We start from the raw sequence: 18,877 nt of genomic DNA, 5'->3' as shown, positions 1-18,877 counted from the left end.
TTTACATGCACCCGTTGGCACTGCCGAAATAGTACATAAGGGTCAGCCAGTGGTCGTGAGGTTAAGTCCCACGCACAACATTTCTTTAATTTTTAAATTTTACGTTACTTACTCTGCGAATAAACCGAAATAATGCTCACCGTATTATATTTATTAATATTTCCATAACAGATGTGAAAATGGAAGGCAAAGGTAAATATTTGACCGAGGATTTAACAAATGATGGATGAGTATCTGACAGAACATAGGAATGTCGTCATTTCTTCACCAAAATCTTGGAAACTCACAGCAGACTTACAAAAAAGTTTTTGACTGATACGATGAAGTACTGCAAGCAACAGAACAAATGTGTTTTGTTAATTGACCCATGGTGAGGTCAAACAAAAGCAAAATTATAGTTTTTCTTAAGATGAAAAATCATTGCCATCGTACAGTATGTGAAACGTAACGTAAACTCCGTCCACAAGGCCCTGGTGGACCCAGCGGTACCGACCGGCTGCCGTGTCACCCTCAGCCCACATGCGTCCCGGCCGTATGTCAGTTTCCGAGACCGGAGCTGCTACTTCTCAATCAAGTTTGCCTCACAAGGGCTGAGTGCACTGCACTTGCCAACAGCGCTCGGCCGACCGGGTGGTCACCCATCCAAGAGCTGGCCCAGCCCGACAGCGCTTAACTTCGGTGATCTGACGGGAACCGGTGTTACCACTGCGGCAAGGCCCTTGGCCATCCATCGTGCATTATACACCCCCCCCCCCCCCCGCCCCCTTTAACATTACCAAAAGATGTGATTTAAATTTGAAAACATTGTAATGATTAATGTCATGTTATGTAGTAATCTCTTTCATGCAATTCACAGTTACGCAATCCACAAAGCTAAGTTTCAGTCGCAAAATCATGTCAAAATGATTTTAATGTCTTGTTGATCTCAACTGACTTCAGCTTTCACTATTATTCACTAGCAGTTACTGAAAAATTGGTTCAAATGGCTCTGAGCACTATGGGACTTAACTGCTGAGGTCATCAGTTCCCTAAAACTTAGTTCGCCCTCGGTAGCTGAGTGGTCAGCGTGACGAAATGTCAATCCTAAGGGACCGGGTTCGATTTCCGGCTGGGTCGGAGATTTTCTCCGCTCAGGGACTGGGTGTTGTGTTGTCCTAATCATCATCATTTCACCCCCATCGACGTGCAGGTCGCCGAAGTGGCGTCAACTCGAAAGACCTGCACCAGGCGAACGGTCTACCCGACGGGAGGCCCTAGCCACACGACATTCCATTTCATTTCCTAGAACTTAGAACTACATAAACCTAACTAACCTAAGGTCATCACACACATCCATGCCCGAGGCAGGATTCGAACCTGCGACCGTAGCGGTCGCGTGGTTCCAGACTGTAGCGCCTGGAACCGCTCGGTCACCCCGGCTGTCAGTTACTGAAAATCACTTGGTATGATTACTACCATAATTTGCACAAGACCTTAACAAACATCACTGACTGACTGCAGTTGCATAACATGAAAACTTAGTTTTCAGTGAAAAATAGACAAAAAATACCTTTTACAGAATTTCACTTCGTTAAGCACTGCTGCTGAAGTTACTGTTCAAATTACTAGACGTTGGCACCTTTGGTTAATTACTGTCTTGCAAACAATTCAAACTTTAATCACTATTATTTCTTGCAGCACAGAAAAATGTTACTCACTGCTTAGTTATTTTATTTCATCCATTTATAGAAAACACTGCAGTTGCTTCTCATTCATTAGAATTTTATCAGATTAGGATTAATGGACAGGGTGGAACCCAACTTTGGTAGATTGTCTTAGGAAGTTAACTACGGCACTGTCTAGTCATGTACCAGTCTAATCAAGCAGTTGGTTCGATCTTACTTCGTATTGTGTCGTCGTCGGTGCATGTAAGGCATTGTTTGTCCACAGTGTGTGCCACAGGCTCTTCTTCTTGCAGCTCTACATCCCCTAAATAAAATGGCACAATGAATAATGCCGCTTTCCACGATTGCCGTCATAATGTTTGGTTTTGATGAATACAGAATTTATTATAGATACTTTATGTTCTGTTGACAGAGTTTTTCGTCCTAAGGCTACGGTGTTAAGATGTATTTCATTTATATTGTTATAGTAAATATTTTAATAACTGTTTTCCATTTGTTTATCGCACATCGGTGACCATAAAAGAGAAATCAATCATATACAACACATTCTCTCACATTATATAAAACAGTCTTAAAATGCTCAAGAAGTTTACTGTTTACACGACTGTAAAAACCTAGTTGTTCGGAGTGAAGGATGTTGTCAAACCAGGTCTGAAATGTATTTTCGTTCGGAAACTGATTTCCTTAACGTTTGTTCAATAAGTTGTGGGAAGATGACATAAGCTCAGAACAATAAGTGCATGAAGGATGACTCCCGAAACAAAGTCCTCGATATTTTTTTATTTTTCGTTGAGAAAACAGTAGCGTACGTTTTCATGTACTAGCAACATGTGATGCAGTGTTATCGGTCGTTTCTCTTACACTGTTACCTGCAGACGTCTCAGTTGTTGGCAACAAATATCAGCTGCGATGGACTCTCCCCTGAGAAGAAGTTCGTACTGCACGAAACACTATTATAGCCACCATATGCAAAATATTACTTTCACCCTGCCCTTTGTTGGAGAATATGTCTTTTGATAGGATTCATCCGTTAATTTATTACACAGCTCTACAAAATAAAATTTTTTTTTCGTTGCCAGGGAAGTTTGAACGAGAATGGGATATTGTTATGATACTCATTCCGAGTATATTTGTACTTTTTTCAAATTGGCTCTGGTTTTTGAGATATAGGTTATTTGTGGAAATGAGAGTTTCATGTGGATAATATCGACTGCAGGGTCCATATATGGTGTGATGTATTTGCTACCTGTTTTTTAATTAGTGATATTGTACTATCTTTATTAAACAATTGTGCTCAGGGAGTGCATCTGTGTGGTTGAGGATTACATCATGCAAACATCACACTGTCAGCAATTGTTCAGTCCTGTTGTGCGGTGCGTGTGTTGAAGATATTGAGGGTTGTGCAGATTTGAATTCGGCGGTACTCGACATTCATTTGTTGGCCGAGGTAATCCCCGCAACAGCCGATAGGTAGCGTTCAGTGTAAACAAGAAAAATGGCGATGGTCGAAAGTCACACACATGTGCAGTGCAGCTTCAAGGAGATAGAAGCTTTTCATCGTGACGTAGCAAATAAGAGGTGAGTATTCATTTCACACAGAACAATTAATGGTGTTTGTTGGATGTGATTGACATGCAAATACAAGAAAGTTCTGCATAATATGTAGTATTTGTACAATTTTGTTTTAGGAAAACATGAGTTCTTCACGCCGTCTTTGCGTGAACCATCCAGATGAGTTCTGCTACATTTGTGGTGAATACGTTCTTCAAAAGAACAGGAAGAATATCACTCCTTTTGTGAAGGAAGCGTATCTGGCATATTTCGGAATTAAACTTGGAGATCAAGACAAGGCGTGGGCACCCCATAAAGTTTGTAAATGCTGTGTGGAGTGCTTACGGCAGTGGACAAAACGAAAAAGGAAAAGCTTAAACTTCGGAGTGCCTATGGTATGGCGAGAGCAGAAGAACCATGCAGATGATTGCTGTTTTTGCATTGTTAATGTGAAAGGTTTTAATAGGTTCAAAAAACGAAAGTGGGAATATCCCGATTTGGAGTCAGCAAGAAGACCGGTGGTGCGCAGCAACGATGTTCCTGTACCAACCTTCACAACATTACCCACGCTAACATCATCAGATGACGATGTGCACGGCGAGGAATGTACAAGTAGTGGTTCGGAATACGAAGGACGTGAGACACAAACCCAGCAGTTCGACCAGAAGGAGCTCAGTGACTTGATACGAGAACTCAATCTTTCAAAGCAAGCATCAGAACTCTTAGCATCCAGGCTTAAGGAAAAGAACTGTCTTCATCCAAGTGTTAAAATAACAGCTTACCGGACGAGAGAAGAAAACCTTCTTCCATACTTCAACCAAGAAGAGGTTATAGTGTATTGCAGCAATATACCTGGACTTTTACTTGAATTGGGGCTGCCGGAATACAGACCAGAGGACTGGCGTCTCTTCATAGACAGTTCCACTAGAAGTTTAAAATGTGTTCTCCTACACAATGACAATCGTTACGCATCTATTCCAATTGCCTACTCAACAAAACTTTGTGAAGCATATGCTAACATCAAGATGGTTCTGCAGAAAATTCAGTATATGCAGCACCAGTGGTTGATTTGTGTTGATTTGAAAATGGTGAACTTCTTGCTTGGACAACAAAGTGGATACACAAAGCACCCATGTTTTATCTGCATGTGGGATAGTAGGGCAAAGCTCGAACATTGGAAGCAGAAAACATGGCCTCCAAGGGAACATAACGGCTGTTGGTGAAGCAAACATCATTAATGAACCTCTGGTTAGTAGGGACAAGATTGTTCTTTCACCACTACATATTAAGTTAGGACTAATGAAGCAATTCACCAAAGCTTTAGACAGAAATGGTAATTGCTTCACATACATCTGCAATACGTTCCCTGGACTCAGTAGTGAAAAACTTAAGGCAGGAATATTTGATGGTCCTCAAATTCGCAGGCGCATCAACGATACCAATTTTACAAGTGTCATGACTGTCACTGAAGCATCGGCCTGGAACAGTTTTGTCGCTGTTGTAAAATGTTTTTTGGGCAATCATAAAGCACCCAATTACGAGGAACTGGTCAAAAACATGCTCACTAACTTTCAAAACTTAGGAGCTAACATGAGCATAAAATTGCACTTCCTTCACAGCCACTTGGATCGATTTCCTCGTAATCTAGGTGATTTCAGTGAGGAACAAGGAGAGCGGTTCCATCAAGATATGAAAGGAATAGAGGAAAGATATAAAGGAAGATGGGACAGGCATATGATGGCAGATTATTGCTGGAATCTGCAACGTGGCTGTTCTGAAGAGACCTATAAAAGGAAAGCGTGCAGGAAGCGGTTCGTCATGGACGGAAAATGATATACTCATAGAGAAACTTTTCAATTATGTTTTATACGTGGACAAATGCCTATCAGGTTTTCATAGAAGCTATTTATAAAGATTATTTTCTTTTTTCATTGTAGTTTGTAGCGCTCGAGTTCAGTATTAGCAATTTTTTCTAATTTTTTGAATAAATCATGCATTATCTCAAAAGCTTGAGCCAAACTGCATAAATGGTTGCTATATTCGCCCTCAGCACCACTAACCCATCCTAAAGCCACTCAAATATCCTTGGCAAGAAAATGAGTGTTGACCAGTGTTATTAATAGGTTACCATAAAGGCACCATATCCATTACCAGTAACAATATTGCATAGGAATGCTCAATCAGCGAAATGATGATGTTCAAGCAAAGATGCAGTAATTATCACCCCTCTGATTTTTGTCGTTTTGAATTATATCATGGAGTACCCGAACACTCGATTTCTATATCTTTCCCATTGAAAACAGATGTCACAAGAAGATTGAATAGTCGCAATCGTCACACATGTCAGCTATGGAGACTTCCTGAATGTGAAAAATCGTCCTTCAAACATAAAAAACTCTTGTGCCGTGTTTCACGCAAAATCACTTACATCACACACAGTACAAAGGTTTTGAGCTGTCTCTTCTGCCTTTACCTCTGCAGTAAACCCAAAGCGAACAATATTTCACAAATGTTAGACACTTTTCCTCATGCGGCTCTGTATTAGAACGCTTTAATAACGGGCATAAGTTTCAAGTATGCAAAATCGAATACGTATAAGATAAACACTAGAACTTCAAGCAAGAAAATGGCAGTTGATAAATACACTCATAGCGCCTCGTCGCGCCGCGCCTCGATCACCTGTTGAGATGGCATCAGGCGTCAGGCGGCAAGAGGCGTGTGACCATTAGCAGGTAGCTGGTGGCTGTGAAACTCTCGAGCGTAAACTGTTTGCGGAGCTGTTTCTGGAAGTTTTGGCTATTATTGGTGGGTTAGAAAGTGAAGCGACTTGGCTTTGAAGCTGCATCAGATTGATAACTTTATCAGGCAGCCGATGTACTGTTAATAGAAAGGGGAATGAATGAACACGAACTCGTGACTTTCCGTCTCCATTATGCGAGGTTTACCGCTAGACCAGGAGATGATACAGCACTGTAACAACTCAAAGAGAAGACAGCACTTCTTCCAGGGATGTAGATGTTCTACAGTGTTCACATATCGTACATATGACCAGACACAGATTTCAGAGGTACGGCCGGTTTTATTGATCGTGTTACGTGAACGACTCGGACTTCGTCTCTGCAGTGGCCGGCCGGCCGGCAGGCACATTCTATATCTAAGACCATACGTTCCTACGACATCCCATGAGAGCCGATCGCTGCCAGCCGGAGCCATTTTTTGTGATTAGACTCAACTTTTCATTGGGAATATGAAATTTCCTGCGCCATACATGCTCCACTGAACGTATTTATTACACCACCAGTATCTGCCACGTGAAAAGGTTTTTTACCTCATAGTGGTCTCAGGAAAGCCTTTTGATAATTTTGAACCAACGTGTCCGACAGACAGTCATTATGACTCCTAATTCTCTGCCATACTTACAGTGTTAGATAAAGGGAGTTTATAGAGCCCTTTTGAGGAGACTGATTGACTTTTAGCAATATTTCATGTCATTCAATTCATCCGCAGAAACCAAGATAAGTATGTATGTGAAGTCATATGTAGGAACTACGCAAATGATGTAGTTTGTCAAGAGCGCTCTAAACGTAACTATAAACAATGTTATTTATGGTAGCTCATGTATTATGTAAGCTCATTACAAATTATATACACTCCTGGAAATGGAAAAAAGAACACATTGACACCGGTGTGTCAGACCCACCATACTTGCTCCGGACACTGCGAGAGGGCTGTACAAGCAATGATCACACGCACGGCACAGCGGGCACACCAGGAACCGCGCTGTTGGCCGTCGAATGGCGCCAGCTGCGCAGCATTTGTGCACCGCCGCCGTCAGTGTCAGCCAGTTTGCCGTGGCATACGGAGCTCCATCGCAGTCTTCAACACTGGTAGCATGCCGCGACAGCGTGGACGTGAACCGTATGTGCAGTTGACGGACTTTGAGCGAGGGCGTATAGTGGGCATGCGGGAGGCCGGGTGGACGTACCGCCGAATTGCTCAACACGTGGGGCGTTAGGTCTCCACAGTACATCGATGTTGTCGCCAGTGGTCGGCGGAAGGTGCACGTGCCCGTCGACCTGGGACCGGACCGCAGCGACGCACGGATGCACGCCACAATCAGGACTGCATACGACCGAGGCACACAGGGCCAACACCCGGCATCATGGTGTGGGGAGCGATCTCCTACACTGGCCGTACACCACTGGTGATAAGTCGAGGGGACACTGAATAGTGCACGGTACATCCAAACCGTCATCGAACCCATCGTTCTACCATTCCTAGACCGGCAAGGGAACTTGCTGTTCCAACAGGACAATGCACGTCCGCATGTATCCCGTGCCACCCAACGTGCTCTAGAAGGTGTAAGTCAACTACCCTGGCCAGCAAGATCTCCGGATCTGTCCCCCACTGAGCATGTTTGGGACTGGATGAAGCGTCGTCTCACGCGGTCTGCACGTCCAGCACGAACGCTGGTCCAACTGAGGCGCCAGGTGGAAATGGCATGGCAAGCCGTTCCACAGGACTACATCCAGCATCTCTACGATCGTCTCCATGGGAGAATAGCAGCCTGCATTGCTGCGAAAGGTGGATATACACTGTACTAGTGCCGACATTGTGCATGCTCTGTTGCCTGTGTCTACGTGCCTGTGGTTCTGTCAGTGTGATCATGTGATGTATCTGACCCCAGGAATGTGTCAATAAAGTTTCCCCTTCCTGGGACAATGAATTCACGGCGTTCTTATTTCAATTTCCAGGAGTGTATTTATATATAGCTCCCTACAAGTAACTTGTCGTCCAACGGGTAACAGGAATGTCCTAGTTATCAATATTTCCAGTAGTGCATTTTTGTGATTTCTCACTCTCGTCTTTTACAGTAGGAAGCTATATGGCATTCCTACACATAAAACAGATGATTATAGAAACTTTATGTTGACAACTGTGAGACAAAAATTAGTTGTAAAGAACAGGAACTTTGATAAGAATATGAAGCCTGTGTTATTTCGTAACTTAAGTGAAGTGGTACTATTGTTGATAAAAGGAAAATACAACTGATATCACAATTTTCAATTTCACGTTTTCACTACCTGGAAATTACGTATTACAATTATGTTTATTACATTCTGAATTATGGAAAGATTAAATTAAGTCCATAGAGAAATAAATATTATTCAAATAGAATAAAAATAAAGACGAACTTAAAACTGCATAATGTCGTAATGTCACTGAAGTAGTGCAGCTGCAACTGAAGATGTACACGATGTTAGAAAAAACGTACTGCATATTTTATGAGGTGGCTGTATGGACCAAAACAAGATAAAAGTATCCAATAATCATGGGCTCTGAAATGCGTACCTTAGGATGTATGAGCTTCTGTTCACCTTCGCAACTATGAAACACAGTTCATAGAACTTCTAATACAATTTGTTTCGTGCCACATACGGCGTACAGTTGTGGGCCATCGTTAAAGAAGATGTTCAATATGATGTCCTTTCATTGTAAGGCTCCCTTATGCTGATAAGTGCAAAGACTATAGTGAAGCAGTTCACAAACTTATATAAACACAAAATGGTTCCATTAGAACTAATAAATGGGCTGCTCTTACCCAGAACTCTTAATACGGTAGTAACACTAACAGACGTTTAGTGCGTGCTGTATCTATTGTTAATAACAGAGAACTGTGTCCTCATTTATTTAGTGCATTCTCTCGGTCATCCGTAATAACAATGAGGCTGCAGTGTAAGAGACGTGTTTCACAATAGCGAAGATCAACAAGCGCTCATAGCTCTGAATAAACCCTTTTGGTCCATACTACAACCTCTCAAGATACGTAATAAATTTTCAGCACCCTGTATATCTAAGTGAAATAGGGAGGCAATGAATACTTTCAGAAGATATACTTAATACACGCAAGATGTTGTAACCGACAGCAGTGTCTTCCTTCTGCCCGCCGTGGTGGCCGAGCGGTTCTAGTCGCTTCAGTCGAGAACCGAGCGGCTGCTACAGTCGCAGGTTCGGATCTTGCCTCGGGCATGGATGTATGTGATGTCCTTAGGTTAGTTAGTTTTAAGTTCTAGGGGACTGATGACCTCAGATGTTAAGTCCCATTGTGCTCAGAGCCATTTGAACCATCTCTTCCGTCTAGGTGTCGTTCTGGATCCAGTGCACCAATCGGTTCCTTTTTTTTTCGTGTCCTTCAAGTTTTCGCACTTCCTTTAATAATAGTCAGTGGTTAATTCAATTGCTGTACAACGTTTCATATCATAATAATTGTTCCGCGGATAGCGCATCCCTGAAAGACAGTTCTTCCCCTCTCTGTTAATATACTTAGTACTCCGACTTAGTATTCCGACTTCTTAACATTCATGGAATGTTGCATCTGCACCCTGTAGTTGGTGGAGATAAGGCAGGAATGGATCACATCCACATAAAAAAGTGTACCGTGCCTAACGTTGGTCACATGTCTGCAATGTTCTGCTTTCCTTGCGTGTTTGGCAGTAACTGTTGCCAGTTTCTTCTCTGATTTAGATTACATCGTATCTCTTGCCATTTCAGTACATATTTCTGTATAGCTTCTGCTTCATGCATTGCTGGTTCCTCAGTGGTGTCTTTCGCTTTCTGTCAGTTCTCTTTCTTCAGGCAGGTGGCCAGTACAGTGTTACACGTATCTATGTCTATCATTTGTTACCAAAATGGCTGATGGTTCCTCAGTGGTGTCTTTCGCTTTCTGTCAGTTCTCTTTCTTCAGGCAGGTGGCCAGTACAGTTTTACACGTATCTATGTCTATCATTTGTTACCAAAATGGCTGACGTTAATGTTGTGTAGTATGTCTGTCTGAGTCACAACTGTTCACGTTATATATTATGTAGCTGGTGGCTAATGTCAGAAGCAACGTAACGTAGCTCACGGTCGAAGCTGTTATTTACTGGAAAGTCGCAATCAGCAAAACTGTTGCCAGATGTGGAAGAATATAAAAAAGGATCGATGATTGGTGGAAGAGACATCAGTGCAAAAAAATGTCACATATTTCACGTTAATAATCGGGGAGTTCCATTACTGTTGCATTACACGTCTAGCGATAAGTCAATGAAAAACGTAACAACCGTAAATTAGTTTGAATAACCGTCTACAGTTACCTGAAGACTAGCTATCTCATAGAACTGGTAGTGGGAACAGATGTCAGGGTGTGACTCATGGCAAGAATACTAAGAAAATGTACTTTATTTAGCAGAGAACGCTCGACAGAGATTGAGTATTGTTCGTCAGTTCAGGATCCTTACCGGTTAAATCTAGTAGAAGAGGTAGGAGAATCCAAAGAAGATCAGAAAAAAAATGGCTCTGAGCACTATGGGACTCAACTGCTGTGGTAATAAGTCCCCTAGAACTTAGAACTACTGAAACCTAACTAACCTAAGGACAACACACAACACCCAGCCATCACGAGGCAGAGAAAATCCCTGACCCCGCCGGGAATCGAACCCGGGAACCCGGGCGTGGGAAGCGAGAACGCTACCGCACGACCACGACATGCGGGCAAACAAGATCAGTGCATTTCGTAACGGATTCGTTTAGTGGGCTCGATAACGTTATGGAAATACCCGTGACGTTGCTGTGACGGACTCTAAAAGTGAAATTTTATTTGTAAACTACCCAGAGCGATCGTTTCAAGGAGAGCGACCGCGGAAATGACCACGATGCGAACGTCTCAGAAATTACATTTCATACACTACATTACTAGCAGTTCTTCTTCCCAAGTATCATTCACGGATGGAATAGGAAAAAGGGACACTATAGGGGCACGAGAATTATCATAAGGTTGCTTTCGGACTAGACAAGTAGATTTAGTAGTTCAAAAATGGTTCAAATGGCTCTGAGCACTATGGGACTTAACATCTGCGGTCATCAGTCCCCTAGAACTTAGAACTACTTAAACCTAGCTAACCTAAGGACAGCACACAACACCCAGCCATCACGAGGCAGAGAAAATCCCTGATCCCGCCGGGAATCGAACCCGGGAACCCGGGCGTGGGAAGCGAGAACGCTACCGCACGACCACGAGATGCGGGCAGATTTAGTAGTAAAAAGCACTCGCTTTTGTTTTCTACTTAATGTCGGCATAGGTATTTCTAGTTTCAACTGCTGGGCCCAACTTCTGGATCAAAAACTCACAACATTCTTTTGATATGGTTTAACAATATTTAATGGTAACTTTAAGTTAATGGTATTAACTTTGCGTCTTTGTTTAGAATTTGTACTGCTTTCTGACTGTTTAGCCTGCATGGTCAATAAAAATATTTAAAATATTTATTATTGACGATCATAACGTCATGGTACACTCTACTTTTCTAGTTATGGTTTTTCCGAACCCTCTCAGTCTGGGGTTTGACGTTTCGGACAGCATACTTTTTAGGAAGATGCATGCCGTGTACTGAGCTGCTACGTAAGGGCCGTAACACCATTAGCATATTGTATCTCGGGAATACTTTCATTTTATTCTAATTTCACTAAATCAAGGCAAATGTTTCAAAAGTTTATCGATTCAACCAACGCCGCTTTTATAATGCGGACAAGTACTCAAAATGTCCTGCTTACATATCAGTGAAGGGACCGATGCCCATGTAGTTTGCTCCCTTTAAACATCAAACCTATCAACCAACATATCAGTGACAGTAGTGCTATGTCGCTCGACCCAAGAGTATGAGTTAAATATCCTAAAAAATTTAGACGCTGGTGATGGCAGAAATTTCCATAAGCTAAATTTAGCAGACTAAGTCAGGGGAGCTTTGTCGTACATTCCCTGGCCACCAGATAGTACTGGATTAAATTCGTAACTCCCCACTTTATCTCATTATTTTGCAGCATAAAACCCTGTTGATGATGATCAGTCTCATCGACGGTGGCTGAACTCGCAACCACTTGTTCTTATTCGAGAGTCTCAACTTAATTGACGCAAGGGAGATTCACTGAATCCCTTTCATTTCCATTACCAGTGGTAACGGTATGCAACACATCCATCCGCCACGACCATCCACACCAAACAGAAGGGTACCATACGTATTGCGTTAATGAACTAACAAGAGCCTTACGGGAATATTTTAATAAATACCACAGTGGCCCTACCACGCTCTTCGATTTTCTAAACCAAACTACGTCTGCTGCCAATAAGGCATTTGCTGGAATCATGTTCTGGGAAGTGAATTCAGGGGATGTGCTACTGGTTTCGTGTTAACAGTTCCTGAACAACGACAGGTAGGACTCTTCGTAATACTTAAAATGAACAGCCACTGGCAACAAATTTCGCCTCGCTTTCATTATTATGGTTTCCTGCGGCTTTACAGAACCATTCCCGAAAAAGATAGGGATAACCCTGGAAGGCCGTAGTCCATACTTCTTATCTCTGATTACCTACTTTTCGTTCAGATAGTTCCTAATATAGCATCAAGAATCTGAAAATTCATTGCAGTATTGGGAACTGAACTCGGGTCCTCCACGTAGCAGTGTTTATTTATTATTTGTTTTTTGTCTTTGTCCTTTAGATCTGTCTTACAGTCGTTCTGTGCGGCTTCTGGATGACATCTTCCGAATCCTGTCAATGAGAAAATTCACTCAGTCCTTTTTCTTTTGTTACATCGTGTGAACATTACCTTAGCTGTACACGCTGAGCTACCGTGCCGGCAACACTCAGTTATGTTAGCTTACATATGCCCTGACATATTTATATTGTAGAGAGGTCATAATAATTTCATTGTACCCTTGAAATATTTATGTCTGTAAAGATGCCTTATCTTTTTATCCACTTTACGTATGAGCGTACCGGAAATTCCGAGTTCGAGATAAATATCCTAAAAAATTTGATACCAGAGGTTAAACCTCTCCTACGTGTCAGCACGTGCAACATTTCATTTGTCTGCTGAGAAATCTGTTAGCTGCCATTTCCCTTCAATCTGGAAACAATCCCCCAGGCTGTGGCTAAGTCCTGTCTCCGCAGTATTCTTTCTTCCAGGAGAGCTAGTCCCACAAGTTGTGCAGGAGAACTCCTGTGTAGTTTGGAAGGTAGGAGGTAAGATACAGGCGAAAGTAAAGCTGTGAGACAGTCTCGTAAGCCGTGCTTTGGTAACTCAATAGGCGCAGCACGGTGGCTCAGCGTGTACGGTCGGGGACTGGTCTCCCTTTGTAATAAAAAACTGAGTGACATTTTCATCCGTGGAATTTTAGATGTGTCATGCGACATCTGCGCAGAACTGCAGAAGAAAAATGACAAAGAATTAGATAAAAATGAAAGACCGAAAAAGTTGGTAGAGCGCTTTCCCGCGAAAGGCAGATCCCAGGTTTAAATCCCGGTCCGGCGCACAGTTTCAATTTGCTAATAAGTTTAATTATTAACAAAACTATTAAAATTTGGAATTATATTGTTTACCAAATCCATAACGAGTGATGCAGGCACGCAACGTATGCGTATGATAGGCCGTTCTGCAGCCTTTGATGTGAACTATAGAATGAACTAGTCACTATTATTGTATAGCGTACAAGCAAATACTTTAATTAACAACATGAAGAAAGATACCTCAACCAAGGTTTCTCCACATATACTCAGCTGATCGTCGTGAGCATGAGAGTTTCATCCTGTTATCCCAGCAATCTATGTGTCTTCGAGAGCTACAAGATCACCATTGGTGTTTGTTCTTTCGGACACCATATTCATATTCATATGTGTGTAAAATCTAACGTTGCATACTTGCTGTTCTATCCGGGAAGTGCGGAACAACAACGACTGGAAATGTGAGTGGAAAAACAAGTTCAATCTCTCAACTGAAGTTCATACAAGATCTGAATACAAAGAGTGTCAGACGGAATTGTACACCGAGTTGCCGCCCGTTGTGGCCAAGTGGTTCTAGGCACCTCAGTCTGGAACCGCGCGACTGCTACGGTCGCAGGTTCGAATCCTGCCTCCGGCATGGATGTGTGTGATGTCCTTAGGTTAGTTAGGTTTAAGCAGTTCTACGTTCTGGGGGACTGATGACCTCAGAAGTTAAGTCCCATAGTGCTCAGAGCCATTTGAACACCGAGTCCCTATCATAATTATATATCACGCTCGCTTCCAGTCTGTATATGTACGTAGTTAGAAGCGATAAGTCCAAACACTTCGCGAGACTGCAGCCTGACTTCGCACACGCGTCCGTGGCGGGGGTGTGCTTTTAACTAGGCTGGGCACGCTGGAGTACACAGGCCTCCGGTGAGCACGGGGTGGCGTGGCATCGAGTGACTGGTCCGTAGTCGGTGGGTTACTATTTCGAGTACATATGCCGGCTGGCGTTGCTGGGGTTAACGCGGAAGCGGTTTAGGGGTGGTCGCGCCTGCCCTATTAAGCAGTGGGAGTGCTGCTGCCAGTCTGCCGTCAGCTGAACGCCGTCTGATTCCTTGCGTCGAGCCTCTGTGCGCCACGGTGTGGTCATTGATGATACTGTATTTGTCCTCTGCTGGTTAAGTAGCAACGAACTGTCATCGATAGGGGGTTGATGATGTTTGTTGTTACCACAGCGATAGTGAAGTTGCTGGCACGTAAGGCAGACTCGTAGTTGAGGGTAGAAAACAGGATAATCTGAAACAGCTGATACAACGTACACAGCGTGATTCTGATTATACAGGAAAACACATTTTTGCGTATGTTCCTCAACATTTTAATTTACACAATCGCGTTGAAGACCAGCTGGTGTGTGCTGTCGTTGTGGTTAAAAATTCCTGGGATATTGTAGCAGTACCATCGTTTAGGATAGGGAAAATTAGTTTTGTGCAATATTCTGAGAACAAATTACAGCCAAGTGCGGGCCGGATTGCTGTGAGTTATGCATACGAACAGTTGCGAAGTAGAATGGAGGCCACAGGGCTGCCAAATTGCTGAAAGAGTATACATAGTGGTTTTGCATGTCGCAAATCACAGGCAGAAAGGGTCGACTGGCCAACCTAGCGTGTTATGAGTATGTGATGCAAAGCATCGCATATGGCAAAAGAGAGGTGCATAGCCACGTATAAATAGGTGTGGGTTTCTAACGAGACTCATTCAAGTGTGGCAGTTGTCCTGGACGGCGGGGCGTGTCACACCACCAGCTACGCGCAGCAGCAGATGGGGTGCAAGCGTTCCAGTCCACAGTGGGTCGCTGGTTCGACCCTCGGAGGCTGACATGGAGTCCGTAGCCAGCCAGCGGCGGGCCACCCCATAGCTCTCTACCGCGGGCAGTTGTCCTGGCTTCCAACACATGCTGGAGGTATCCTGAGGCGAGGGCCGCAGATTCGGACTCCGCATCATGGGCGCTTGTTGTCGCTGCACTTTCAGCCATGCTGGTGAGAAGGACGCAGCTAGCCGCCTACAGCTCACACCGAGTGGTGCTGAGTTAGCACGGACACAGGCTGCCGAGTCAACTGCCAGCATCCCGACGACGACGCAACTCCACTGGTGTACAAGGCTGGCTCAACACAGCGTTCCATTACACGGGCCTCTGGGGTGCTTCCTCAGCATTGCAGGGTCTTGTGATGCAGACCGAGGGGTACACAGTACTGTAGCTGGAAACAATAAATCAATTGGAAAGCTCGGAAAGTTTTAATATGGTGCCTTCTACCTCTTCCTGCTACATTTGGTCATCCTGATACATTCGGTGGCAGGAGCTGCCACTACAGTATGATACATAATGAGCCTCAGGATCTTAAAGTAGACGCTTCCTAACCGGTTAGCCAATGAACACAGCAGAAATTATTGGATCTCAGGACTATATCACCACAATTGCATGCAGTAGTTCTCCGCACATTCCTCCACAATTGGTCATTAAAATTTCTTCAGTCGAATCTCATTTTTGCTCTTAGGTGCATGATAGGTATCGTCATGTTCATCACATATTTCTGTAGACCTTACTACAGCACTTTGTACAGTGCCTGGCGCTACGTGGAGAAGATTCTCCTACTCATTCAAAGGATGATCCCTACGTAATTCGGTGCTCTCCGATACACACGATCGAACAGCGGAGGAGTGGTACTCAAGCGTCAACTTTAGGTTACAATATCTCCGGATGTAATTAAAATTTTACAATGCAACAAACGGCACTGATTACGTATTTGTTTATATGTTCAAATGTGCTAACAAAACTAACATGGTTCCATATACAAAAACGTAGGTTTGTGTTAAAAAACATACTTCCGTGCATTTTTGTATGGTTTGTATTAAACAATTACGCTAGCCCCTCTCCTCACGTTCGGTCTGTGGAATCGGTTCGTCAGTATTTGATGTGGTTTACGAAATATATCCAGCGGTAACGTTAGGTGACTCACCGTGTGGCCATATATATATATATATATATATATATATATATATGGCCACTATCCAGTGGAAATAACTGTGATTTTTCACTTGTCGAAACCTAAAAATATATATATATATATATATATATATATATATATATGATGCTTTATAAAACGGTTACATCATTAGAAGCTACAGTGTGCCTGTGAACCCACATATGCAGAAAGCCAGGAAAAGACAGTTTTCACCATTCACTTCGTTTTTGGACAGCAAAGAAACCGATTCTGATTTTATTACTGCACTTTCTCTTGCATTAAAATTTCAGTTATTTTAAACAAATCAATACCATCCTGCCATGTCCCTGTAATAAATATCATCGAAGTTCCGTCTTGCAACCTACAGCTCACAGTAATAGTTTCGTCCCCGAATGGGCGTTAATCGCGGGCGTCCAACACCGTTCTTCCTTCAGAACATTCCATGGAATGCTTGCCATGTGGCAGCCGTGACTTGAGTAGTAGTAGGTACACCCTGACAGTAGGTTAATCCAAGTTGGGAAGTATTCATTTTTTTTATTTCAGGTATCAGGAACATGCGCTGGAAAGACCACCACATTTAAAGAGATGGAAGGCCCTTGCTACGATATGGAAACAGAGAAGGAAAGTAGCGCTCATAGCGGCCTAGTAGTGAACTTCAAATTGGGAAAATATGGGGCGAAACGCCGTATTCTCGCTTTGTGAAAACGAGTGTTAGATGATAATTTCCTCATTTATACATTATGGATGGATCTTGTAGTCTGATGATGAAATGTGTATTTGGATACGTTCTTGTTACCTTACACAGAAATATAATGGAGAAATATCAATCAAAAATGAAGACTAACTTCTTGTAGCTGGGGTTTAAAGTCCTGTAAAATTTTATAAATCACATCTTGATCATCTTTTAACCGAAGTAATTTATTGTTAAAACCATATATGGTAATTTCGACCGTATGGTCATTATGCAGTGAAAATAACTGTGATTTTTCACTTGTCGAAACCTAAAACTCATCTGACATGACATGAGACAAAAGCTGACTTCATCGCACTCTGTCCTGATTACGATCATCTTGTATGTATCGCGTTCTTTGAACTGCATTGTAAATATGTTACTGATTAATAATTGCTCGCATTCGTAATACAGTAATGTGTAGGTTAAATGATTCCATATTTGTTTCTGTTTCATATAAGACAGAAGCTGCTTCGTTGCATGGTATTCTGTGGGCTCATGTTCTTTTGTTACTACTTACGAATCCGTGTGTGAAGTGTTCGATATAAATGCACTGTAAAGATATTGCTCGTATTCTACATCATTTTTGTTCGCATCCGTTTCTTGAACTTTGTCGCTTTTAATATGTTAAGTGGGTAAAAACTCTAGAGGAAGACAGAGACTGAGATACATCCGCCAAATAGGTGAAGACGTTGGGGGCAAGTTCTACTCTGAGACAAAGAGGTTCACACAAGAGAGGAAAACAAAAAAACCTGTTTGTAAGGTGTGCACATATTTGACTAACTACTGTATCACTTTTATCATTTGCAAAGAAGAATGCTCTGGTCAGTAAGACTGCAAAGCATACTCACCTACATCTACACACGTGCTCTTCAAATCACTGTGAAATGCATGGGACACAGTGACTAGAAGCAACACCATTCAAAGTAGAATTACATAATCATACCGTAACAAAATGTTATGAAGCTGAACACCAGCTCTGTCAAAAGCTTCTAATATAGAGCGCTCCATTGACTGCGAGAAAATACAAAAAAAAAAAATTACAGAAAGAGAAATATAGAGTAGAATAAAAGCATTATGCTTACATTGTATTTAAATGGAGGTGTTCCCACATGGATTCGTAAGCAGTAACAAATATATGTAAGGCCCCAACACCATGCAACAAAATCAGCTTCGTTTTTATATGACAGTCAAACAGACAAGAAAATATTTTAGATAAAAGTTCCAAAAGAAATCCGTTGGAACTCGATTACTCGATAAATAGTACAATTCTCAAGGCTGTCAATTCAACTAAGTACCTGGGTGTTAAAATTACGAACAACTTCAGTTGGAAAGACCACATAGATAATATTGCGGGGAAGGCGAGCCAAAGGTTGCGTTTCATTGGCAGGACACTTAGAAGATGCAACAAGTCCACTAAAGAGACAGCTTACACTACACTCGTTCGTCCTCTGTTAGATTATTGCTGCACGGTGTGGGATCCTTACCAGGTGGGATTGACGGAGGACATCGAAAGGGTGCAAAAAAGGGCAGCTCGTTTTGTATTATCACGCAATGGGGGAGAGAGTGTGGCAGATATGATACGCGAGTTGGAATGGAAGTCATTAAAGCA

The 18,877-nt window shown here is 42.6% G+C and overlaps 1 pseudogene; it reads right to left on the bottom strand.

Moving 5' to 3' along the window:
• Positions 1–606: 606 nt before the first annotated feature.
• LOC126471806 (5S ribosomal RNA) lies at positions 607–724 on the bottom strand (annotated as a pseudogene).
• Positions 725–18,877: the final 18,153 nt, after the last annotated feature.

This window comes from Schistocerca serialis, chromosome 3 (assembly GCF_023864345.2).
Source record: "Schistocerca serialis cubense isolate TAMUIC-IGC-003099 chromosome 3, iqSchSeri2.2, whole genome shotgun sequence".
NCBI lineage: Eukaryota > Metazoa > Arthropoda > Insecta > Orthoptera > Acrididae > Schistocerca > Schistocerca serialis.
This window is presented reverse-complemented; position numbering and strand designations above follow the sequence as displayed.